Genomic DNA, 25993 nt, shown 5'->3' with positions numbered 1-25993 from the left:
TAGTGGCATCCCAGGGAATAGCCCTTGCTCTGAGTAACAGCCTGCTCAGTGATCAGTCCAAGGTGGAAAACAAACCAGGCAGGTTTTCTACCAAATTCTTTCTGTTCATTGTAGGACTGGTCTGCTGCAGCATATTCACACGGAATTCACTAGCACATCCCTTCTGCAGATCCTCACTGGGTTTAACAGAACAGTGTACATTGATTTTTCCTGGCCTCTAGGACAGCTGTGTCAAGTCAGAAGCATGTGCTTTGGGACAGGTTGAACCCAGGAGATTCATCAGGGCTCTGAAGGTTCACTTGGAGGTTCAGGTGGAACAAATTTACATTATGATTGAAAGGAAAAATTCTGCCTCTTGAGACCCTCCATCCTTGCCACCTCCTGCTTTACATGCCCAGGCTGCACCACTGCTATCCCGACGAGACTGTCAGATACGTCCAATGCTCTGACCCAAGCCGTGAAGAGCACTAGAGAGCAGGCTCAAAATGTAAAGAACATCCCCCCCACCCAAGCACACACACCAAAAAGATGTCTTTAGAGTCCACTGAACAGCACATCCACTCCACCATCCCACGAACCCCCAAGAACTGTGAGGTGGTTCAGCAAGCTTGCTGCTGACAGTCTCGGCAGTTGAAGGAGAAGATTCTCCTCCTTCTGCCAGCTGTGAAACTGAGCCCCGTCCAAACAGCCTTGGCTCTGAGGCAGCCACCTAATGATTCCCAGGCTTAGTTGAACATCTTTATCCCTCTAAATACCATACGATTTGGGATAGATTCAGTGGCTTTTCTGGACTACTACCATGAATAAACACGAGACACTCCCTGAAGATAAAGGTGGTGGCCATCTGCTGTATACTCAGAGAAGTCCAAACCATCAGAGCAAATGCAAACATGTGAACATCACTTCTTTAAAACGCTGGCATTGCGGCACCACTCACGTGGTTCAACCACACGAGCGCTGCCAAAACACTTCATGATATCACGTCGGGGAGCCACCCCGCGCACGCCTGTCCTCACCCTGGATCACCAACGCTGCTCAAATGTGCAGCAAAGCCCTGCTGCCACGGAGAAACGTGTGGTGGCAATGGGGGTTACAGCCCCGGTGGGGCAGGGGAGCCTCAGAGGAGGGACACTGGAGAGGGAAAGAGATGGCGAAAGATATGGCAATTGAACCTGGTAGAGGTTTAGGGAATAAAAGGAAGGACGTGAGCAATAGGAAGCAGACTTACCTCACCTTTCAGAGCTTGATCAGACTTGCACTGAGAGCAATGCAATTTATTTCTCCATCTCTTTAGATGTTAAGTATCCAGTTGCATACAACACTGAGCAACAGCCAAGAGCGGATGTAAAACCATAGACGTACAAGTGGGAATACGTGGAACTCTTACGCTTTCTGAAAAACTATTAATATTACAATCTAGAACCTCAGCTGTGCTCTAGTAATTCCCACCAGCTGGGAATTTCATGCTATACTTAGAGATAAAACTCTAAGCCCACATGCCCTGTACAGCCAGGTGCTGTCATTGGCAATGGTGGAGAATTTGTCCACTTTCTATTGTCTACATTATATCTTTTATTATCCGGAACACCAGTTTGGCCATGAAATTTTCACTAGAGCTTATTTTGCAATAAATACTTTGTGTAGAAAATCACACTTCCCAATTTGTAAGTTTTCCCTACATGCCTCTCCTTTGCTGGGAACATATTCGTTATTCAGAATGATCAGTTGTGTCATGGCAGGTGTAAGTAAGAATCATTTTGGTATGAAATTAGGGCACAGGTTATGTTTTTGCTCCATAAGTATTTCAAACTTAAGTTCTTAAAGTTAGCCATTTAAGGCTATACTTAAGCATAAAATAAAAACGATTTGTCAAAAGTGTTATCTATCTGCTTTTCTGTCACTTTCAGGAAAAACAAAACATTTAGGAGAAAGATTTCTAAGAATAATATTTTAAAATTTCCACAGATTTCAGCATCTCTTTGAATAACAGATAATTATTGTTATTACTACTATTGTGAGGTTTTGGTAATTTCATAATATCCACGTCAAGTGATTTCTCATTGCTGGAATTTACATCTTCAATCTGGGCTAAAATCATTAAATTAATAATCACACGCTCAGCTTGCTAGATTCTCATGCCTCTCCCCCTTGCAGCCCAGCTTGGCACTCTGTTTATGTGCTGGTAGATAATCCAGGTTTTAAAGCTGACTCCCTCTTTATCGTTATGTGACGTTGGCCTGAAAAGTTCAAGGTAAGGCCACTGTGTCTTGAGTCTATTTTTATTGTACAAAACACTGGATGGAACTTAATTATTTTTTCCATCTGCCAACCATTTTGACTAATTGAACCCTTTGGAGCCAGGAGTCAAGGTTTCCCAATGTAAACCAGACCCTGGAACTCGGCATTAGCAGAAATGTTGAAAAATCATGAAGGAATTTTTGGTTCTGAGGTTTGGTTCTGTTTTCCAGAGTCTGACCAGGATTCAGAAGAAACCAAAACCCTCTCCTACATACACATTTTTTTGGGTTCCTTTAGTGTCTCAAATTTTCCAGGCACTAAAACTTCCCATTACAAAAAAAGAAAAAAAAAATTAGAAGGATATAGCTTAAAGCCACAGAAGTATGGAAATTCCCAGCAAAAGCTCAGACTTCCATTACTTTGGCAAAAGCAGAGCATGCTTGGGCAGCATTAAAAATGAAGCATAACAATACTGGAGGGTTTCCCAATAAGTGCTCTATACTGAGGATTGGGTTGTTGACAGTATATTTTAATGTTATTTTCACCAATATTTTTCCCCTTAAGAGACTAACTGGTGTAAGCCAATAAATTCCATTGCACATTTTAATTTTTTTTGATGAGCCATAAGTAAAAGTTCAACTGCAATAATATTCTGAGCTAAAATCAGAGATGGAATATGCAAATCTTGGGATTGGTGACTCTTCCAGCAGTAGGGGATCACCAAGAACAGAAAGGTTAGAGGTATTATTTTGCAGCAGTGACTTGCGATATACCTCTAATGAGATTGGAGAACCACACTTCAGATTGTCCTGCTTGGCAGTGAAGCCCAGGTAGGTGGCTTGTTCCTCTTAGCTTCAGCTTTTGGTAGAATAAATCTGCCTTGATTTAGTTCTTTTTAGAACCCAGTATAATTAAGGTGGCATTGCCATGCTGATGACTACTGCTTCATTCATCTCAGCCTCTTCTGTTATTGATGTTTCTTTCCTCAATAGTTCCTCAACTCACCACCAGCATTAATGATATGCCACTAGAGATGCTTCATCCTTTCTCTGTCATGTCTGTAGTGCCTGGCCATTAGGAAGCAGAAGATACAATGGTTTCTACCACCACACTCATTCCCTCGGACAGAAAACTCATTTTACAGCATAGCTGTGATACTTTGGAAATGCTTCACAGAAATTTGGGATCTGTCTGAAATTCTACACTGGAGGCAAATGAAAATTTTTAATAGATCTGCGTCTTAGTTCCGCTAATTTCAATGGTTCGTTTCGCTGTTCTGGCAGTCAGGATCCATTAGTGGAACAGAAGGAGAAGCATGTATAATGCATGTACAGCAACCACATTCTAATCTGAAATTTCTTTTTTCTTCTAAGTTCTTATTTTTTAAAATAAATATATAATGAGTTACTGACAGTACTTAACAATATCTTACACTAGACACTGTAATACCCCAAATAAATACTTAATTTCTGCTTTCCTGCAACTTCACTAGGATTACATCATGTCAGATTACTCTAAGTCTGCTTTAACCCAGTTTGAAAACACTAGTTATTCAAAGATCTTTACAATTCTTAATTTCGTTCCTTGAAATACCTTTTCTTTTGCTTCCTTTATACAGTTTTTCAAGCCTGTGAAGGCCAGAGAGTTGTTGAAGTCAGAACAAGCCCGCAAGGCAGGAAGTTGTGAAAGCACAAACGCTGCTCAGCTGACAGCAGAGCTCCCTCCCTTCCCCTTGCCCTGGCCAGCAGCACCTCGTTCTGCTGGGTAGGGATGCAGGTAATGTCTGCTCCTAATTCAACCTTTGGACTGTTTGATGTGTTAGCAAACGTACCAGTAGGTTTTTTGGCGTGTAAAAGTATCTGTGGAGAGTGATATGGCCACCATGAATTTAGTTCACATAGGGTCCTTACCACCCATGAGATACCATGTGGTTTTGATCTATTGACCTGCCGTAGATCAGAACCACTGAGTAAGAAAGGAGGTGTGCTACCTTTAACCACCCAGTGAAGTCATTAACATGCACTCCCTACCATGAATTAAATTAGTTTAGATTCTACTGACGATGCAAATAAACTCATGAAGCATAGCTCTATAGGGCTGCAAACTAACCCATTTGAAAAGACTTTTGCTGCTTTTGTTTATCGTTCCGTATGATAAACAGCTACCTCCCCAAATTATCAGGAAAAGAAATTTTAACCATTCAGCAAATAACAAAAATTGTTTTAATGATAAATAAAAAGTCACGAAGCTCAGCATGTTCTGCTGAGAACCATTAATGAGGGAAGACTGTGAGGCCTGTAAATTTACCTTCTCTCTTGCTAACACTCTTTTCCATCTGCAATCCATATACTTGAACAGAACATAAATTCCTTACATAAAAATTAGGAAAAAAACCCCTAGATTTTGGTGCTTATTGTCTTTCAAATGGTGTCTAACCTTGTACTAAAGTCCTGAAAAGCTGAACCAAGTGAGCTCCTAATCCCACTATGTTTCTTTGAAAATCTGGACCATAATGATGACATTAATTATTGTTGCCTTTGACTTTCCTTCCTTCATAAATATCAGCTTAAAAACCAACCGTTAAAATAGCCTTCCTGTGGTAGGAAGCACCTTATCTTGTACTTTCGTGTCCCTGTAACATCTGCATATGGTGCTCTGAACTTTGCTGCTGCCCTCGATTAAAAGCAAAACAAAAAAAACACCTTGATAATACTTTGTTGGAAAAAGACCTAAACAATATCCTGCTTATTGCAGAAAATGAACACGGTGTGTTCCTTTAGCGTAGAAAATAGGATGCAGAGTCTTGGGACACAATAAAGCCCACAAAGTGCCCTTCCCTTACCTCTGCCTTCTGATCCCCACCCCTGTGCTCCACGGGCTTTCCAAAGCTTACAGCACTTGTTTCCTGCTCAGTTATCTAAATGGGAGATACTGCTATCTCCTCGATTTCCAAAAAATTTCTGGCAATCCTGTAACATCTATTTTGAAATATGTATTTCTAAACACTCTCTTATCCTTTTTCACTCTTAAAATGTATTTTAATGACTTGATCTTTAGTGTCTTCTGTACAAAAGTTTTAAAATCACCCATTTACTTGGTTGTATCTGTCAATCAGATTTTAGATTATATGGGAATTATCATAGAACGGTTTGGGTTGGAAGGGACCTTAAAGCCCATCTAGTTCCAACCCCCCTGCCATGGACAGGGACACCCTCCACCAGACCAGGCTGCCCAAAGCCCCATCCAACCTGGTCTTAAACACTGCCAGGGATGGGGCAGCCACAGCTTCTCTGGGCAACCTGTTCCAGTGCCTCACCACCCTCACAGGGAAGAATTTCTTCCTAATATCTAACTGAAATCTCCCCTCCTCCAGCTTACGGCCATTCCCCCTTGTCCTATCACTCCATGCCCTTGTAAACAGTCCCTCTCCAGCTTTCCTGTAGGCCCCTTTAGGGACTGGAAGGCTGCTAGAAGGTCTCCCTGGAGCATTCTCTTCTCCAGGCTGAACAACCCCAACTCTCTCAGCCTGTCTTCATAGGAGAGGTGCTCCAGCTTCTGATCATCGTTGCCTTCTCTTGGCTATGTGTTTTGGGTCTCTATAGAAGACCTGTCCAAATTGCTTTGACTTCAGCTGACAGAGTTAACTAAATAAACAGGTTTATACGACCCTGTCCCAGCACCAAAACCCAAATCATTCAGAGAATGGGACTTATGCAAGCTAGTAGTATCCAAACTAAAAATACACACGTGAGAGAAAAACATAACAAAATAGTGATTCCTTTGGGCCTGAATTTAGCCAAAATTACATAATTTGTGTATGTAGAGTTCATTTTGCCTAAACCAGCAGTGCACATACCAACCATGGGCTCCCGCTCATCCCTCCCACATCAATCCAAGGAGATGTGAGCTCCATTAGACTCCTGCTGCCTGCAGATGGGACACTCTAAACCCCAAACTGCCAGACAATATAAAATGAAGACCAGACTGATACTGGAATAAATGAGACAAGATACCACCATAAAGTATCTAGAAAGAGGACAATAAACAGGGAGAAACCTGTTTCACTTGCATTCTTGTTTAAAATGTAGCCTGTTGGCTGTTCATAGTACTCCATGAAGGCAAAAATGCAATAAAAAGAGAGCATGAGCACAGGCAGGGTGGGTGCTGCAGATTTAGGAACCGCAGAGCAAGTCACAGGATCTCCACTGGCCTCAGACACGCAGCAGTGGGTGTTTTCCCAGAGAAGCGTCTGCTGGAGAAGAGTCTAAGGAGTTAGATAGTGGGATGAACGTTTTACATCTGAAAATGGGCGTTAGCTCCTGTCAAAAGCTGTCTCAATCTCTCCCCAGGAAAACTATTGCCAATACTTCTATGAGACTTGGCATGATCATCTGTCTCTTTTCCAGAGAAAACTGCTACCCTGCCTCCACCCTTTTATGTGATAGTGGAGTCTTAGCAACCGCATGTAGACCTCAGTGACAGACATGAGGTGAAGAGCCCTGTTCAGTATCTAGATAGGGAAAATATAAAGGCCTTTTGTCAAGGCACTGCAAACATAGGGTGTTAAATGCCATAAATGCACTATTTATTAAAAAAAAACTAAAAAGAAAAGAAAGTAGAAATAATCTCTGAGATTTTTAGATTTTTAAACCCTTGGAAATAAAGAATGGTCCATTTTAACATGATTTATAAAAAAAACCCAAACATCTGAAAACAAAACTTTTGAGGTCGATCACTGCTTGAAATCATTGGTTCACATGTCCAGTCTTCCATGGGTAAATGATCAGACCCTAGTGAAAGGCAACCAGGAATCCCATTCAGAAAGGATTACCAGGAACAGACTCATTTCTGTCTGAATTTCAGACTTCTTGACACTGACCCCAGCAAAATCTTGGCAAGTGTTTTTACAATTACTATATTCACTAGAATCTTCAAAAGGATTTTTTTCCAAATTCCTCAATTCTTTGCAAATACATGACATTGAGCCGCATATCACTGAAGTTCATAATCCTCTTAAAAACATGTGGTCTTGATTTGGCACCATTAGTTTCCATATGATGCTACTCTGACTCTGTATCTGATAATTGCATAATTTATTTGCCTTGCATACTGAACGGAGGACTGAATGCTGCTCTCCCAGCCCAATTACTCCAGACTAATAAACAGTAAGCCAGAATACAGTGCTTGAAAACCCAAATCAAGGAGAACAATAATCAATGGGCACTGCTATACATTTTTTCAAGGACATACAATGACCAGTGCAGAGCTGAAATTCTATTTGCTTATAAAAGTGTCCTGTTTGTAACTCCCCAGTAGGAGCTAACTTTAGAAAGCGTTTCATCTAAGCACTGAGTGGTACCTTCATCACTTATATCTTTCATTTTACACCCACAATTAATATTACTCACAAATGAAAACTCTTGGTTGCCTGTCTGCATCATTTGTCCACTTGATTGATAGCTGATGCAACTATTTTGGAGCGCAAAAGAGCGTCTGCACATTTGGAGGCTACTTCAGCTGTCTAATTAGGTTTTTAACTCTGTGTGATGCTCCAACCCTGAATTCTTTTGTAATATATTATGATCAGGTTTTGGACCACCTAAATAAGTGAGAAGTTAGCAGTTTTATGTCCTGCTAGAAAGGAATATTCAAAATAAGTTTTATGAAGTGAAAAGGAAACTGGAAGGTGAGCTCACAGACACGTTAAATGCATACTTGCCTCAATATCAAAATTAGGGCAGATACAAAAAAGCGTCAACATTTTGGAGTTAACATGGTAAGACTTCTTCTTAAAACATCCAGAACTCCTCCTCTCAGATGAAATGAAGTGGATTCCTTCAAATAATTCTATAGGCACTCCTACCTCCACCTGAAAAAATACATCTTGACTCCTTCCTCCAGTAGGAGCAGGGTGTACGAGGTCCAAGACACGGGAAAAACGTACCTCAACATACGCACATGTTCACCTCGGAAATCAACTGGACTTAAACACATGTTTTAAATTACAGACGAGCCTCTGCGCTTTCCTGAATGAGGAGGGATTTAGACATGTGTTTACACCCTCTCTGAATGGGGGCAAGAGGAAATTCAGAAGGGCTTGCTACCACTTATACTCCGCTCGTGTAAGCTGGAATTAGGCAGCACAGCGTCACTGGGAAGCCTCCCTGCTCAGAGGAGCTGGCTCGCTTCTGGACAGGCTTTTGCCATGGTTTGCGCAAGGAACACTCGGTCCGTGTAAACAGGAAACCAGGTTTGCTTTGTCACGAGAGAAAATTCTCCTGTGCCAGTGATTCATTTCATGACAAAACAAAATTTCTTTCACGCAAAAGCTGAAATGGCTTAGCGGTATCAGTTGCCACGGCTTGACTTTAAAATCAGGAAACTTTTCCACGAGATTATCATCATCAGGAGGTAGACCGTTAAATGAGTAAGTGTATTCTTCCCATGGAAGATCATCTTGGAGGAGATGCAGAAAAGGAAAGTAAGTATACAACAGTAGTATAATATAATTTACTCTGAGGAAGTTTCTCACAATACTTCATTCTGAGAGCTTACTTTACCTTGTCTAGAGTAGAAAGTCAAAGGAGTAAAACAGTGCAGTAGATCTGGGGGCTTCTAAAATGCCAGTCATGAACATAAACAAGAGTATCTTAGTTTTTAAATAAACACCAGTGTTTTCTGCAAAATTATGATTGGATACATTTTGATTTTCTACGTTTGTTGCAAATGGAAGCGAATCGGACAACATTTGCCATCATAATTGCTTTCTGCGTGAAGAGGTCTTTTTCAGGCTGGGCTGGCTGCTGCTGTTTTAATCAGAAGGTTGTCTATTTGTATGTTAATAGTTTCATCCTGGTTTATTAGGCTTGTTGATGAAAAAGCAAAAATCAGATGCTTTACTATTTTCAAGCTTCACTATTAATCTGTGATTTTTTTGGTGCCAACACTGAACCACTTCAGCATCCTCTGCCTTAAATCCTCTTAATGAAAGCATGAAGAATGACAAAATACTTCCTTTCATAAAGCAGAAGGCTGTGCCAATTCACTTTCAACATGCTCATTCAGTGGAACTGAGGTAAATATGTTGCTCCACAGGTGCTTTTCCTTGCAATAACATACTCCCTAGTAATCCATTAAATTCATCTCATGCTCTGTTTAGTGCCTACTCTGTGAACTGCCTAGCTGGTTAAGGTCACTGTGATAATAGGACCAGGTTAAACAGCATGGGTATGTTGAACTCTGACATTCATCCACTGTGGCCACAACATAGATAAGAGACGACGGGCAGCGTTAAATGGGTAATATCTACTCAGATCGACACGATCTTTTCCCCCCTTGCCGCTCCTTATAAGCAGAAACCCTCAGGATTAGGCAAACATCTTCAGCCCTGAACCTCAGGACTCCTTAAAATAATTTAGTGCGTTTAGAAACAACAGATCAGCAACTGGAAACTTGTCTGGTTTCTTGCATTTATTGAACTAGCCCAAATGATTGAGCAGGAGGCGGCCGAGCGTCCCGCGGGGCCGGGGGGTACCTGCGCTCGCGCAATCCGAAACAGCACCGCTGCTCTCCTCCTGCCGTCCCTGCCTGCTGGGGAACTTGAAAGCCATCGCTGCTTTGTTCATAGCGTAGTAGCTTCTCATTGCAGGGTTTAGAAACAAACTCGGTATAACTCCTCGATGATAACCTCTTTCATTATGGAGTTCCTGTTAAAGGCAGACAAATAATTGCCAGTTAGTAAGTCGCTATTAAATTCAGCCCAAATTCAGCCCCAGCAATCCTTTCCAAAAGCCTGACGGGTTTTATTTTATTATTTCCTTTGCAGGGTGTTGGGAAGTGTAATCACTGCTAACTAATCAAACTTCTTTCAAATACCCACAAATATATAAAGAGAATGAAATGATTAATTATTGGGCTAAGCCATTTCAAATGAGACCTCATCTAAATGAGCAGATTTATTTCCAGAGCAAGCTGGGTGTAAATTTAGCTGGTTTTCAAAGCTCTGAATCTAAAGCATGCCTAGATTGGAGGATGGAGCGGCTGTATAACCTCTCCCAGACATTCAGCAAAGCACAGAAAAAACAGACTGTAATTTTACAAAATATTTTTCTAAACAAAATGTTACTGGGGTTAATAAACGCTGCCATTGGGTACTGTTAATTATAGGCAGGAACAGGCTCGGACAGTAAACCAAGAGGATTTAGTCTGTTCAACATCTTTAAATTTTCAGTATTTAAGTAAGCATTTTTTTCTTTTTTTCCACATAACTATTTCATTCAAGGAAAAGAATTACAAATATTTTGTCAGGTCTCCTTCCCTGTCTTTTTGTTCCTGTGGTTTCCAATCAGTTCCTCACCTGCCTCGTTTGTTCTTTCATTTTTTCCAAACTGTTTTAATTCAGGATGAAGCTTTAAGGAGTAAAAAAAAAAAAAAACAAACACCAAAACAAAACCAAAACGTGAAACATCTTTGGTTTTCCTTTTGCTATCCTCAAAAATCCCTGGAATTTGCTCAAATCTTGTCACAGGAACTTGAACTCAGCATCATTACCCCAGTCTACAGCAGTTGTGATAATCATAGATAATCTCTAGCAGTCTCTTTTCTTAGTAATGCCACAGGATCATCTCTATATATTTATTTAAAAAGGAATATGGTACGAATCAAACCATTTTATCCATCCAAACCTAAGTGCACAGAACTACAATCCCTGTCTCCGGAGATACACAGCATTGCCCATCTTAAGAAATACATAATTAGAAATTAGACAGCGTTACTGTATACGCTGAATATTCTTGTTCTCAGGCACAAAATTAATTTGAGAGATTCAGTTTTACACAGAATGATGTACCCCTTTCTTCACATACTGAATGTATTAAAATAAGCATCAGTCCCACCAAGGCCCTACTTGAAGGAATAACCTAAAAGTGCACCGGTAAAGCAGCCTCAGCGCACAACACGGGTTGCACACATTGTGCACACGTGGGTATTGCATCTGCGCTTTGCAAGTGCTCCCGGAGTGAAACTGTCAGCACTGGCATCTTTGCAGAAATCTGCTTTTTCAATGCAAACGAACATTTATGGAAAGCATCTCCCCGATTTGTGAATCTCCAATCACACAGCTAGAGCTGTCCCTGCAGTGGAAACGCTCCGTGAGGAGGCTGAGGCGTGCTGACACGTGTCCAGCCCTGCAAACGCCGACCGAAGAAAGTTCTTCATGCAGCATTTGCACTGCGCAGTTTTGGGTTTGGTTTTTTTTTTGTGGCATGCCTTTAACAGCCCAATATTTTATACTTGTCCCCAAGGTAATTGACAAAACACGTTTCTAATGTTATTTAACAATTTTAATGACAGCGGCTGAAAGATACATTAAAAAAAAATAACATCCTAAGCCAAACATTTTTTTGTCAAATGACACGGTTCCCAAATTTGCTGTTCCATGGCACTCTATTTCTGTAAAAACTCTCGTTGAGGCTGTAGGTCACAAAAGAAGAATGAAGCCTTGGAAAGAGATACAATGACTACTTAATATTGTGTGGGATTATATGCAGTGGCCTGTGGCAATTCCTTATGTCTCTCTGGGTAGCGATGCTTTTCCAGCATCATTTTTTTTTTGTCATCACACAATTCCATTGTGAAATATTCTTTTCATGAAGGAGGAAGAAAGAGCTGGTTACACCCTGCAGTGTTTTGGGGAAGACTAAGAAGTGTGGTTTGCAGGGAGTATGTGTGAAATATGACATTTCATTATGTGTAATTATTTTTTAACCAGTAATGTCCATGTTGAAATGAGTTTCTTATTTTTGGAATGCATGGGGAGTGGTTGGGGAGGGGAGTCATGTTTTTTTCCTGTTAATAAACTCAAGTCATTCTTATGCTAAAGTAATTTCTCAACAAAACAAATTTCTCTCCATCTGGGTAATGGCACACCCAAATGTGATTACATTACAAGGGATTTTAAATTAAATTTCAAGGTAGGAGCATTATTAATCCAATGCATTTGTCTTTATTATCATTGGATCTAAAACAATAAAAGACTTGAACTCACTTTTAAACGGCAGGTCAGCGCTTGCTTCTTATGGCAACGCGGGTTTGATCTGAAATCCTCAGAAATCTCTGTGTTTTGGGTCAGGCCCCAAAACTTTCTCACAAAAGGTGGAGCAGGGACAGCTACATCCATCCCGGAAAGACAGGGGAGTTACAGAAGAGCTTTACTTAGTTCGGATTCTTTCTGAACTTAAATGAGCAATATCAAATGCTGTTCCAAGAGGGTTTTTTTAAGTCACGGCGCTGACAGGGCTATGAAAAGGCGGGACCTGCAGAACTGGCACAGTCAGAAATACACATTTTCCAGACTTAGAGCAAATCAAGTCAAGTCATCACCTTGAAAAATCAGAGTCCTTATTTTTAACAAACTGCTAAATGTTGCTCACCCCAATATTTCAAAGAGAAGTGTTTACATCCACATGCAAAGGAATTGGATGCCCAAATGACTTGTATTCATCTGCCTTCTTGTGTTCACAGGCATTCAGATTACATTTTGGATGCAAAACCAATTTTGTTTAAGGCCATAGCCAACAAAATGCAGTAAATAAATACAGAATGTATGAATCCCTCTTGAGTACTGTTTTTCAATCCATCACGTATGAAACTTCAACTATCTCTGCTTATAAAATGAATGTGATCAGAATTTGTCATCACAGCATTATTTGTCTACTTTTTCCTGAGGAACCTGACAGCTATCAGCCGATTACATCTGATCTGGCAACACAACATGGATTTTACCAAGTCTTCATCACAACAGAAAAAAACAAAACAAAACAAAAACACAACCGCTGACCGCTACTGTATGATTTTCTACAAAGCAGCAACTATACAAAATGTGCCAATTTCTCACATTTCTGTCCTTGGAGGACTAGCAGTTATATTGTTCTTCGTGGGGGCTTTCCCTTTGCCACCCAGACTGGGGGACCGGGCTGTGCAGTGCAACATTTCTGGGATTAGTTTCAGTTGTACTGGAAATATGTTACCCTAGTGCAACCGTGTTCATGCGAACGCACGCTTGTGACAGTGGCTGCCCACCCAAATGTGTGGGGTTCTAGCTAATACCTGCATCCCATTTAACAACATACTCCTCCCGAGAGCCCCGCTGCAGCGCCGAAGCAGGTCTTGCCTTTCAAAGTGGGTATCCATTGCCACGCAGAAACAACTTAATCTTCACAGCGTATTCCCGCAGTAACTGCCTGTGCATGAGATTCCCAAATGCTCAGACATAATTCTCTCACTGGAGAGTACAGGCTGATTATGACAAACTCCGTCAATTTTATTAGCCGCACAGATGTTATAGACACACGTGAAAATCAACCGTAATTCTTCACGTGATGTGCATAGTGACACTGCTGCAGACTGCGTCTTTCCCCTCCGCAACCCCAGAGAGCTGACAGGCTTCCTGCCATCCAGCCTCCATGGGGCCCCCGAGCTGAGGCGATCTTAAAAAAGGAGAAGTATTAAAAGGATTAAAACTGACACTATTGAGCTAGTGGGTGACTGCAACCACAGAGTCCTGACCGCTGCTGAAATCTGAAGCAAAACGCAGGGATGAGATTGCTGCCCTGTGACCTTGCTGCGTGTGGGATCTCTCCTCCGAGGTGTACCCAGCTCACCTGCCGGCAGGCTTGCGTGTACCACGGCAGTTGTCCCTCAGTGAACGTCTCCCACGCTGAGCACCACGTGGCCAAGCCTGGCTGCATCTCTGAAGCTGACAGGGGGCACAGCTGAGCTGTACGACTGCTGAGGTCCTCCCATAGTCCTTCCTTAAACTTGCCATGGGGTCACGATGCTCACTAGGCCTGCCTGCGTGAGGCTGGATGCAAAATGCACTCTTGAAGAGCTGTGAGAAATATTTGCATCAAGATCATTCAACCAAAGCCTTCCCTGGCTCCCAGCGGCTCAGCAAGTGGAAGGAAAGTGATGGGTACAATTTAAAGAGAAAGATGAAGCCTACAGAGGGTTGGTGGTGTAAGTCCCTATTGCAATGTGCCTCTAGGAAGCCAGGGAAAGAAGCTGAAATGCAGGTTTTTTGTGGGGAGGCAGGTCCAGGAGCGAGGAGACCCATAAAGACTCAGCCCTTAAACCCTCTGCACCTCAGTCTTCCCATATGTAAGAAGTTCTCAGGTTTAATAACCCAGAGAGCGCAATGGGCCATGCGTGCGGGGTGAGAGTAATTAGTAACTGTGAAGTACAGAGAAACTGTCGGCAATAAGAATCACATAAATGCAAAGTTATTACGGGCACCCAGTTACCATAGTGATTGGTGTCTCAGAAATGCTAATAATAGTAAAATAAATAATACAGGCCAGGCAGGAAGAGCCCCTAGAGATGAATGTGAGCTGCTCCCCTCCTGAGGGACTGCATGTACTGCTTTCTCAGCGCTCCTCGCCCCGCGCTGGCTCCAGCTCAGCTCCCTCCCGGGGTAACACGCTGTGCTGCTGCGAGAGCGCTAGGTCAGCCAAGTGAAAGCGGAACTTTTAAGTGCTTTGTTATTTTCACGAGTCGTCAGAGAAAATGAAACCCCCACAACTGCAAATAATTGAATACGTCAATAATATTTTGACTTTTTCACATCTTGCAAGGTTTACTATAGCCCTGGTAAGTACTTTAATGCTGTCCCTCCAGTGATGTTAATTAAGTTCACCATAGGCTCACAAGTCCTTTTTTCCCCCCTCTCTCTTTCTTCCCCACTTTTTTTTAAAACAAAACAAAAAAACCCCCCAAAAAACCCCAAACAACCAAGCAAGCAGTTTTCCCAAGTATAATGCCTAGCGATGGGAGCTGTAATTCAGTGGAAGGCATCCAGACAAAGGCAGATTAGAAGTAGTAAAGGTGAAGCATCCTTCGGTGTGATGGTCAACGTTTCTCCACAAATAGGAGAAATGGAGAGTAGGAGCGTTGGTCAGTGTCAACCAGAATAAGAATAAAATTCTGTAGCAAGCTTTGGCCAAGAACACAGCGGTTTTGTCCAGGTTTTGCTCACTGAAGGCCACTCAATGCTCGCATGTCTCCTTCAATTTCTGACTCCAGCCACATATGCAGCTGATAAATTAGGCTAATGCTTTACCTTAAAATACCTAGAAGCACTAACTCCACTGCTGAGAACTGTACCAATGGAATCACCACTGATACTGGGCAACTGTTTGCAAGACCACCCCTGCTCTTCCTGATGTCTTGTCTGCGTGAGGATGCTCAGAGGGAACAATTTCTGTATCTGGCTGGACTACAAGGACACGCTTATTCTGGGTCACTGTACACCAAACCAGTAAAGGCAAGAACAACAATTTGGTGCCGTTCCTTCCACTCAAACAATACTCTGACACAATCTGGCCCTGTGCAGTGTCCTTCCTGGCCCCCAGGCAAATCATTCAAAACGCCTCAATTAATCACTTCCCAGTTTTACACTAAGTAGATACACTATCTGATGGACAAAGATGCTGAAGGAGGATTATTTTAGTTCTTAGAACAGCCCAACCTAATGGAAATTACCAGTGAACCCTGTATCTACCAACTTAATCCTGAGTCAACACAAATGTTTCAGCAGGACTCCTGGGCACTTGTGTGATGAAGCAACACAAAGAGAGATGAGTCAAGTATGACACTCACATGGCAGGACTGGGAGACAGGACAGAAAGCGGAGGCGATTGGTTAGGAAGATAAGGCATTCAATTTTTGCCATGACTCATGCATACAAACCAATCAGCGATAAGATGCAGAGACACCATGAGGAAAGATGGTGGAGGAAAAAAATGAAAAAGTTTCCACCCTTTCCAAGCATGGAAGTGGCAGAAGCAGAAGTGAGTAAAAAGCCTGATGGTACAGAAGGAACAGGAAGGGAAAGGCAAAAACTACATAGAAACTCCAGTTTCCACAAGCATTGAGCTTGGGGTTAAATTAGTTTCTCACACACTCAGGCAACAGAGATGGCTGTTTTGAGACGTAAGTGAATCAGTAGTTTGTAGGGAAGCCAGTGTAAGAAAGATGATGTTGCAGACAAAAAGCTTGCAAATTGGTATAATAAGCAAAGCACTGAATAAGCAGGAAGGAATTGAGCTTTATTTGAGCAACAGTTTGCTCATACCTAGATGAGTTTTGAAGATGTTGACATGTGATCAGTGATAGCCATCTCCCAATCTCTAAATACTTCTCTGAACATATGATTTTACAAACCAGCAGATCTGGTGTTGTCTACGTGGCCTTGTTTCTTCGGAACAGGGGACTGCCAGCACCAGAGGAAGGGACTGAAAAACATGATGTTGGAGGATGAAATGGAGTTGCTGGAGAAAGTCTACTATTGACCAAAAAAGACTCCAAGCTGGACAAGCAACCACAATATTTTTAGGGATTAAGGCTTCCTCCCTTAGACTTCCCACACAACAACCCCAGCTCATGGCTGTATTAGATAAACCATTTGTCCCCTATACATTTGACTGAAGAAAAAAGAGTTAGGAGGTGTTTCTTCCAAGACAAACATCAAGGACCTTTTCAAGAAGACCAGAAACATTTTCTGCTCTGCCCCTCAGCCTCTCCAACACATAATGCCATGTAAACCAAGGAATGATGTTGCTTCTCCCTCCCACAGTAATCTTCCATACATAGAATTTGGGATTTTTCCAGTAGACTCAGTTTGGCCTATTGCCATATCCAATTATGTCACATAGAATTATCCCCTTTCTGTCCCTTCTGTTTGTGTCCTGGTTGTTTTAGGAATATAAACCCTATCCTATGATTACATAACATCACAGTAGTATTTTCCTACAGGAGCAAGTGAGGAATATAGAAACAGGCTGTAATTTTCATTAGCAGTTACGTCTGCTCTTGCTGTGTAAACATTTTCTCGTCCCAGGCCATTGCATTCTGTTGCAAGCAAAACATAATCCTACCCTTGAAACTACAAAATCAGTTTCCATGGGAATCCCTGTGATGTCAGAAATCTGCTCTCCTTACTCCATAGTAGGATTTCAAAGACACAGCTCCTCATGGGCACAAGTCACACAAGAACAAATCCTGGTTTGAACACTTTGCTCATGCACACTCCAGGAAGACACAAAGATGTTCAGCTAAAACACTAGTCTACCTACTTGCACTGTATCTCTGAAGAGTCTTTCTATGCTTGACCCCAGTCCTCCCCCTACCCATTGTTTTATTTCAGCTCACCATCAGTTTTAACCTCGTTCTCCTACAATGCTCTCAGACTCACTTATTTCCATTATTTTACTGTTACTGTTCATCCTGTTCATATTCATACTAGAGCATGACACCAAATGCAAAAGGTATTGTGTTAAACAATACACAAATAACCAGAATCAAGATCTATAGGGCTTCAACATGGACAAATTATGCACACAAAGCATTATGACAGCAGTAAGTGCCACATTACCTTCTATAGCTATACACTTTTTATCATTTCATCTGAAAAAAATCCATGCTCAATGTTATCAGTATCTGTCCTAGGCCACAAAGCTATCCTACTTAGTCAATTCATTACAATATTTAATCTATTCAGAAAAAACCCAACCTACTCATAAACGATAAGCTTACAATCTGGCAAGATTCAAATAAAAATAAGCCATTTGAGCGGAGCATGCAAACCACTCCCTTTATCTCAGAAGAATCAAAAAAGGTATAGATTTTGCATGCTTCAGAATATAAACTCCTTACTGTTTGATGGGAAACAGGATGAAACTTCCACAAAACCAAGCGAGTTCACAACTGTCCACCAAAATGTTACTCTGAAGTTTCCAGTACTGGCCAGGGTGGATGTAACTCAAATACCAAACTTCGTACACGACTGGCAGACCTAAGATGTCGATGACAGTTTCCTCTCCTCTCCGTAGTATTTTTCCTCCTAAGTAGCACATGACTTTAAAGTGAAGGAGTTCTTTTACCAGAGACTTCTAAACCCATTAATCATAACTCAAGACCAAATTATGAGAACCCATGTTCTACCATTGTGGACATTGCAAATAAAAAAATGGCATATTGAAAGTATAAAGTTGTGTTTATGGCACATTTCAGCTACTTCTTGTAAGATAAAGAGACCCCCAAACTACCTTAAAGACTTGGTAGTTCAAGTTCAGACAGATAGTGCTATAATTGTGTTTGCTATGATCAAACAATAAATGTGCGATTGTTACTCATTCCCTTAATGACTAGTTAACCAATAAACACACAGATGTTAACTAACAAATTTGAAAAGACTGACATAAAGTAATCCAAAACTTCCCTAATGATCTCGGAGTGCAGTTTCTCTAGTTATCTATTTATGGTCCATAGTAAAGTATTTTGTCCATTTTGAGAAATGTTTTAAGTTCCAGTATGCCCCACCTGCCACATTTCCAGCGCTGTGAAAGAACTGTATTAACTATTGTGAAATAATACCTGGAAACAAAATTGCCACCAAAACTACTGTTTTGGTTTAGGAAAAACATAATTAAACAGCCTACACTGAGAAGCTAGTAGGATTCTTACCAACGAATGGATGTCCTGGTTAGGTATGCATAAAATTTCAAATTTGCAAAAATAGGATGTGTGCTACCAAGAAAGATGATGGTTATAGAATCATAGAATGGTTTGGTTTGGAAGGGACCTCAAAGATCTTCTGCTAAAGAGAATGTTGTTTCATGCTCATTTCTATTATTTTAAGGCTGTTGAACAGGCATACTTTACTTTTTAACATGACACAGCAAAACTTCCAACGGTAAGTTATTTACACAGTTCAGCACAGCTTTTTTGTCCAGCAACGTTAGCAGTAGAAAGTGTTTTAAGGAGATAATTTGGTAGCACTTGTTCCCTTCCCATCCATAGGAGAAACTGTAATCATTATTTGTAATAGTTCACAGTAAGGTGGACACTGGTTTCATTTAAAGCGATGCTATTCCTGTCTAGAAGTGCTGGGATTGAAGCATGTGACTCCCATTAACGTTAATGGGAGTTATGTGTTTAAAACCTCTGTACATTGTGATGGGAATATGCTCCGTGGAATCCAATTAATCTGAAGAACATTGCTTACATTTGGGAACATTCATGTTGTACAATTTCACTGGCATATGGGTTTGTCCTCAATAAAGCTTGCTAGTATCTGGTAACAAAGACATTAACAATCTACTGTATATGTAAATAAAGGACTAGACTATATGTTTTCCCAGCTCAGTGTAGGCAGCTACAAAGAAGCTTTTGAGTGTAAACAAATAAAGAATTGAAAAAATAAGGAAGAAGATGGTATTTTAAGAATGTGAATATTTGGAGAATGCTTGGGGAATGAACACAGAGGAGGCTGTTCGTTTATAGGTTAGATGCATTTTCAACAGGAACCGAGCAAGTACAAAAAAAGAAATGAAAAAAATATGGAGGGAGGATAAAAAGAATATTCAGACTCTGGCTGTTTCCCACACACCGAAGATAATATCGTGAATGGAAGTGATTTTGTTTTAGGGGTCAAAGCAGAGGCTGATACTGCAACCTCTCCAGATCCTGAAAAACATCGTTTGATTAAAATAACTGGCCCCGTTGTTCTTGTGATCCTAAGGAGACTATTTTACATGATGAAGACAACAGCAAAGCAGCAAACAGTAAGTTTTAGCGCTGCAGAGACACACTGCTGCTGGAAAATGTAACAGAACATTAAAGCACATGATCAGTAAGCAGGAATCAGCAAAAAGTTAATAGGAAACCACAGTGACGATATGTTCATGCAGTTCAGTACAATATTTCTCTCTTCCCCCCCGCTTCTAACAGGATGAGGAATTTAACAGGACACAGGAAAGCAATATCTTAGTAAAGAAAGGAACAACCAGAGATAAGGCAACAATCGCTCTTGCCACTAAACAAGCTATTCAATTTTAAGAACATCTGTTTGTAAATGTTTGACAAGACCTCACTTGCCCAGACCTTGATGATCCTCAGACCTTCTTCAGAAAGGTTTCCTTTCTCTAAATGAAGAAATATGTGACCAGAATTACCAGAAATGAATCATTATTTTTGAAGTCTCAATGTGAAACATGTTTTAAGGCCTGGTACGCACAGAAGGACCTTTAGGTCTTTCGGAGGAAGCTAGAGCCTCGAAACCATCTCAAATCAGAGATCTGAGAACGTGTGTGGGCAATGCAATGGGGGCAAACCCACCTCCCTGCACAGCACCCTGCACGGCTGTGTATTTATGTCAGCTTCTACGGATGAGTTCAGAGTGTTTCATTCCTACAAAGGCTACAAAGTTTTGTGTTTGCCTTTGCAATCCATGACATCACCAACACACAGACCAAGAACGATGAGGTGAAAACACCCAAGGCTCTGTAGCCCTGCATTCAGGGGAATCAGTGAAAAAAGCTGCATTACAGAGAGTAGCTGAAATGACAGACTGAAAAAGTACCTGAAAATTTCTAAATACCAAAAAAAAAAAAAAAAAAAATCAGCAAGCTGAAGAATGACAGTTAAGGACTCAAAAAAAGTGTTTTAAAAACCTCTTGCTGAACTTGGGGGGTTTAATTATTGTTTTTTGGCAATCTAAAGCTCTCACTACTATGTCTGATATTTGAGGAAGTCCCAGAACTTGCCTATGGACCAACACGTACAGGCTTGCTTTGATGCAAGGTTTAATATAGCCTAGTGTGATCAGAAAAGGAGAAAAATACATTTTCAAGCTTCTTTTGACAGTGAGATATGGTACTGAGAAGGAGATATTGCTAAGAAGAGGGAAAACTTCAGATGACAAAAGTTCAAGAAGAGTTCAGGTTGGTTCATGCCTCTGCAACTGAGAGAAAATGAGTATTTTCCTCCTCCTGCTAAGAAGTAAGCTGGCATTGCGCGATGGTTTTGTCTTCCTGGCCATTTCACGTTAAGCCACAGATAAAGGAGGCATCGTCACGACACCCCCCAGAGAGCCAGGACGTCGGTCTTCCTCCTGCCAGCTCTCAAAGGACATCATTTGATGACCTGGGAGACAATTATCATTTTGTATATCAGGGAAGTGTCTAGAAGTCATGTTCCAGAATACCCTCGTGACCCAGAACAACAAAACGAACGCCCCATACCCAAGGAACGAGGCAGGGGAGGTAACCGTCAGGCAGGGGAGGACAGCGATCCCAGCTGAGCTGCAGGGCGCTGTGTCTCCTCCACCACCAGACTCTGCCCGTTCAACACCCCAGCAGCAGCAGAGCTTTGCCACTGCTCGGGGGACGTAGCCCCAGCCTTGGAAAAACCCTTCAGCTGCTCAGAGGTAGCCCAGGAAGGCCACCACAGAGCCTGAGCATCATTTCACACGGAGAAGGCACACTAACACAGGAAATGCGCAGCCAGAAGTTGCGTGACAATGTGCACAGTGTTTCACTGTCACGTGCAGAGCATCCGTGAACCAGAGCCCTTCCTTCTCCCAGAATAAGTAACAGCTTGTGTAGAGTCATCTTTATTTCAGATTGCTGCCAACCCCGTGCATCTTTTTTTGTTTGTCCCTTAATCATGCAGCTTTTTTCTCCTAGCAGAGCCATGACCACAAAGTGTTAAAGCCAGCAAAGACCATTTGCAATTCATCTTTTCACTCGGTATTAAATACTCATTTTATAGAAAGCAAATGCATCTTTCTTAACAAAAAAAAGAAAAAAGACAGAAAAAACAGGACCTGCAGTGTTTGTACAAACCATATATTAAACCCGATCCTGAAAAGTAATGATAAAATGATAAACACGCTGTTTGTGATGCGTTAGTGTTTAATGATCATGTTATTGAACAGGGAGATTAGAACCCTATCAGATGTGGTTTTGAAGAAGATACCTGGACTATGGAAAGATTTTCAAAGGCATTTTTCTCGCTAAGAAATAGCCAGTTCCTTGTATATGTCTCCTTCTAAGTATCTTAAAAACACATCAAGTTTTTCATCCTCCAGTTCAGATTTCAGAACTGCTGTTTATCTATTTTAAAGATCTCTGCAATGAAAAAGGAACTATAATTAATGAGGGCTTTAGGCCTTACTGTATACAAACACAAGTTTATCTATCTATCCATAGACATAGACACATTTTAACTGGTGTGGTTTAAACTTAAAGGACCGATTGCAAAATATTGGCAAGGACCATTTTATTTAACAAAATATCCAGTGGTTTGCCTAACATTTAATTCCGCAATGACCTCACTGACGTTATCATTTTCCAAAAGGCTAACAGAGAGAGGTTTTTTAGGGTAAAAAAAGAAGAGCTAAGCCTCAGAATATGGATGATTCAACACTTGTGCAAAAGAAAGTCACTCCAGGCAATGCATAACCTTACCTGACCTATGAACAGATACGACTTCCCCCCCAATTTCCATTCACCAAATCCAAAATTCCCCCAAACACCTCAGATGACTGTTCCTATTCCACAGTACCCCTAACAACACATCAAGGTTCTCGTTAGTGCCGGCTGCCATCTGTAGCACCATGCACTGATTACCTGGTCTGGTCCCCTCCTGACCCAGCAGAAAACGCTGCTCTTGCTGAAGAACAGCGCTAACGTGCAAATACTCTATGGGGAAGATGTACGTGTTAAGGGGGACTACAAACACACAGCAACTTCAGAAGCAAATCTTTTAAAATTTAATCAAAACCCAAACAAACAGTCCTAAATTTACCTTTGGAATTCATTGGATAGCAAAAGAGAAGAAAATAATGTATGAACAGTGCTAACACCCCATGTATTAGGGTTCTGAGCTGTGTACGCGCTCTGTACGTATTACGTGTCTATCTATACGTGTGCCTAAAGGACCTTAAGAAAAAAGTATCAGATGACAATTTCAGTATATATTTTCTTTTGAAGAGGAAGATCAAATTCCAAAGCCTACATGCCAGTCCCTGGCACAACAGGTCTGCAAGCAGAATTGTACATGTGTTTAAAACTAAGCACATTTTTTATATAGGCCTAGTTGTGACCAGAACAGTTGATCTCTTACAAGACCAAAGACTATATGGTAGAGACTCAGACAGACTTTACCCATGGAGAAGTTAATTCATAATATTCTAATTCAAGTTTCTACCTCCTTCAAGTTATTTGGTATTGAAGAAACATGCTAACGGTCTACTGCAAAACACAAAGACCTGTACTGTTCTTCCAAAATAGGCTACTGCCTGTGCAAGCCAAGAGAGAACAAAAAACCCCTACTTTTTAAAGGATGGTAACTTTCTAATAAATCCAATGCAGAATGCTACAGACAGCACTTAAGAGCACACTGACATAGTACTATCTACAGAATTATGGACAACCCTAGGACCCTGCCAGGTTGAAGCTTAATACCAGAAATAGAATAAATTGATTCAAGAAGTCATCTTGAACACCACCGTTCAGCCTGAGTGCAGTTCAGTCTCTAATGATTAAATGTTACTTCTTTATAAGCTTCATTCTGGCCAAAACTATCTTACATTAATGTTTTCACAAACTACATCCCAAAATAAACATTTTATATATGATACAAATACCAAAGTCACTTCAGTTCACTTATTGTGGTCATGACCACTTTGGCAAGATTTTGGGGAGGGAAGAGAAATTCAATAAATCAGATATTTTCATGATTTAGTGTTTGCAAAGGTCAGAAACCAGCACACAATATCTCCCTACTCTGAATTACACATCACTTAATAGAGCAAAATTTTCCAAGGATCCAGCCAAAACCTGGCATCTGACAGAGGAACTTCCTCAATGTGTCCTATCCTTTGTGCTCCTCCCTCCCAGCATTACGTCCTGAAGAAATACAGTGCAATAATGGACACAAGGACTAGTTCTTAAATTAAGGAACCAACAGCAGGCGAAGGCATTGTGCTTTCCTTAGCTAACATTGTAGCATTTGCACTAAAAGATAAACTAAGGAAATTTGGTGACAGAAGGAGAAGTTGAGCTTTGTGCTTCAGATCAGAGCATCTGCAAAATCAAAGTATCTCTGGGATTTTTGTTTTAGCCAGTATTTAAGAAAGGCTAGGGCATCTGCAAATTCACAGCTGAATTTCAAAGACAGGAAGCACATCTCCAGAGCACTGGGGGTGTGCGTTGAATGTGATTTTCTTCTAAGACAGTCAGTCCACTCAGTTCCATATTTACCTGGACTGCTTGCTCCTGTTTGCACCAGTTTATTTTCTTCTGACCTATTCTGACACAGCTGGCTTTTGACAAATGCACACAATATTCATCGCATGAGGAATATTTGTGATGTGTTGGGGGGAAAAAAGGCAAAAATTGTTGGATTCTGTTCTGTGATTTCCTGTCTCATTTCCTTAGTCTGGGGGTACCAAGCATGTCCTCATCCAAACGCCTTTCCACTTCCCTTTCATTGAGTTACCAACAAAGTTTGACCTGAATAGAACAGAGTACAGCTCATACAGCGAAACCCCCGAGACAGAGCTGTGCATACCGCTCCCCAGCCCCACTGGCAGGAATTCCCTGTGACGAGAAAGTGCCCACTCCACACTGTTTTCACTGGCGATGCTCTGGGGATGCACAGGCTGATGCAGTTAGGCAAAGGCACTTTCTGTACAGATGAAAAAATGTAGACTTCTGCTTTCCAAAGCCAATAGCAACTTTGCGGCACTTAGTAAGGCAGCCCGACGTGTGTAATTGATATGAAAGGAGCAAGCGAACAGCCAGGAACTGGCAGGGGTGCCCCAACACGTGCCCCTCCTGCATATATCATAGCATTAAACCCATGAAACACTCCTCGTAGAAAAGCAAACAAACAAGACCAGCATAAGACCAAGATATATAAAATGCCCAAAGCAACATTAAATCATCTGAAGATATTCCCATTAAACAGAATTATTGTCCCCATTAAGAATCAATCAAAGCTATTTAGAATCATTGGCTATTCAGCCAGTTCCCTGGGAGACTTCCCGATTAAGCAGATTTTCCATGTGGGTTTCTTGTGATTAAAGGCCCTATCTTGCAAATCCTTGCTCATATCTATCGTCCTAACTCAAGTGAGCAGTCCTAATGGATGAAGAGTGCTGGCTTACTCATCTCGTCTACATTTACCTAATTCTGCTGATTTCAGCTTGATTTGCATGACAAGAGGAGATCAAGCCAAGGGACCTACTCTCGGAGAAGAGAGCTTGAAAGAGAAGAATTACAGTCATGCCTACAGTTAGACACAGACCGACCCACATTAGTGGTTTGCAGTCTGGGCAGTTGTTAGAGCTTAAGTCAGCTCTAGTCTGGAAGGCACATAGTTGTGTTAGTGTAAGACTGTGAAGATGCAGATAAATCCACCTGAGAGGCAAAACTTTCTACTGCAGACACATTCACACCCTAATGTGTCTAAATGGCTTCCTGAGCAAAGCTGGCTCGTGCCCCAGTAACTCGGAGCTAGCCTGTGACAGCCCCAGACTGTGTAGCCATGTTCTATAAGGTAAGTACATCCTATATTGACAGCATTTAGTTGATCCTTCATAATAAAGTGTGTATTCTACTGGTCTCTAATTGACTGGCCTGCTGACTGTCTGAAATTGCCTGGAGATAAAGAAATGAAATGTGACAAATTACTTTAAGAGTAATTATATTAATAAAATGTAATGCAATTTTGTCTGCCATCTAGAAATACTGTCAGCATCAGGCAGAGGAGCAAGCGAGAATCTCAAATTCCACAAGTCAAACCAGAAATTAAGGACTTGCTCTTTTTTAAACCAGACTTGTATTTCCCATGATTTCCATGATTTATAACCCTGGAAATTAACCTTGACATCCATAAATTCCCATGTTCCAAG

The sequence above is a fragment of the Grus americana genome, chromosome 13, assembly GCF_028858705.1.
Source record: "Grus americana isolate bGruAme1 chromosome 13, bGruAme1.mat, whole genome shotgun sequence".
In the NCBI taxonomy this organism is placed as follows: Eukaryota; Metazoa; Chordata; class Aves; order Gruiformes; family Gruidae; genus Grus; species Grus americana.
Note: the sequence above shows the minus strand (reverse complement) of the source record.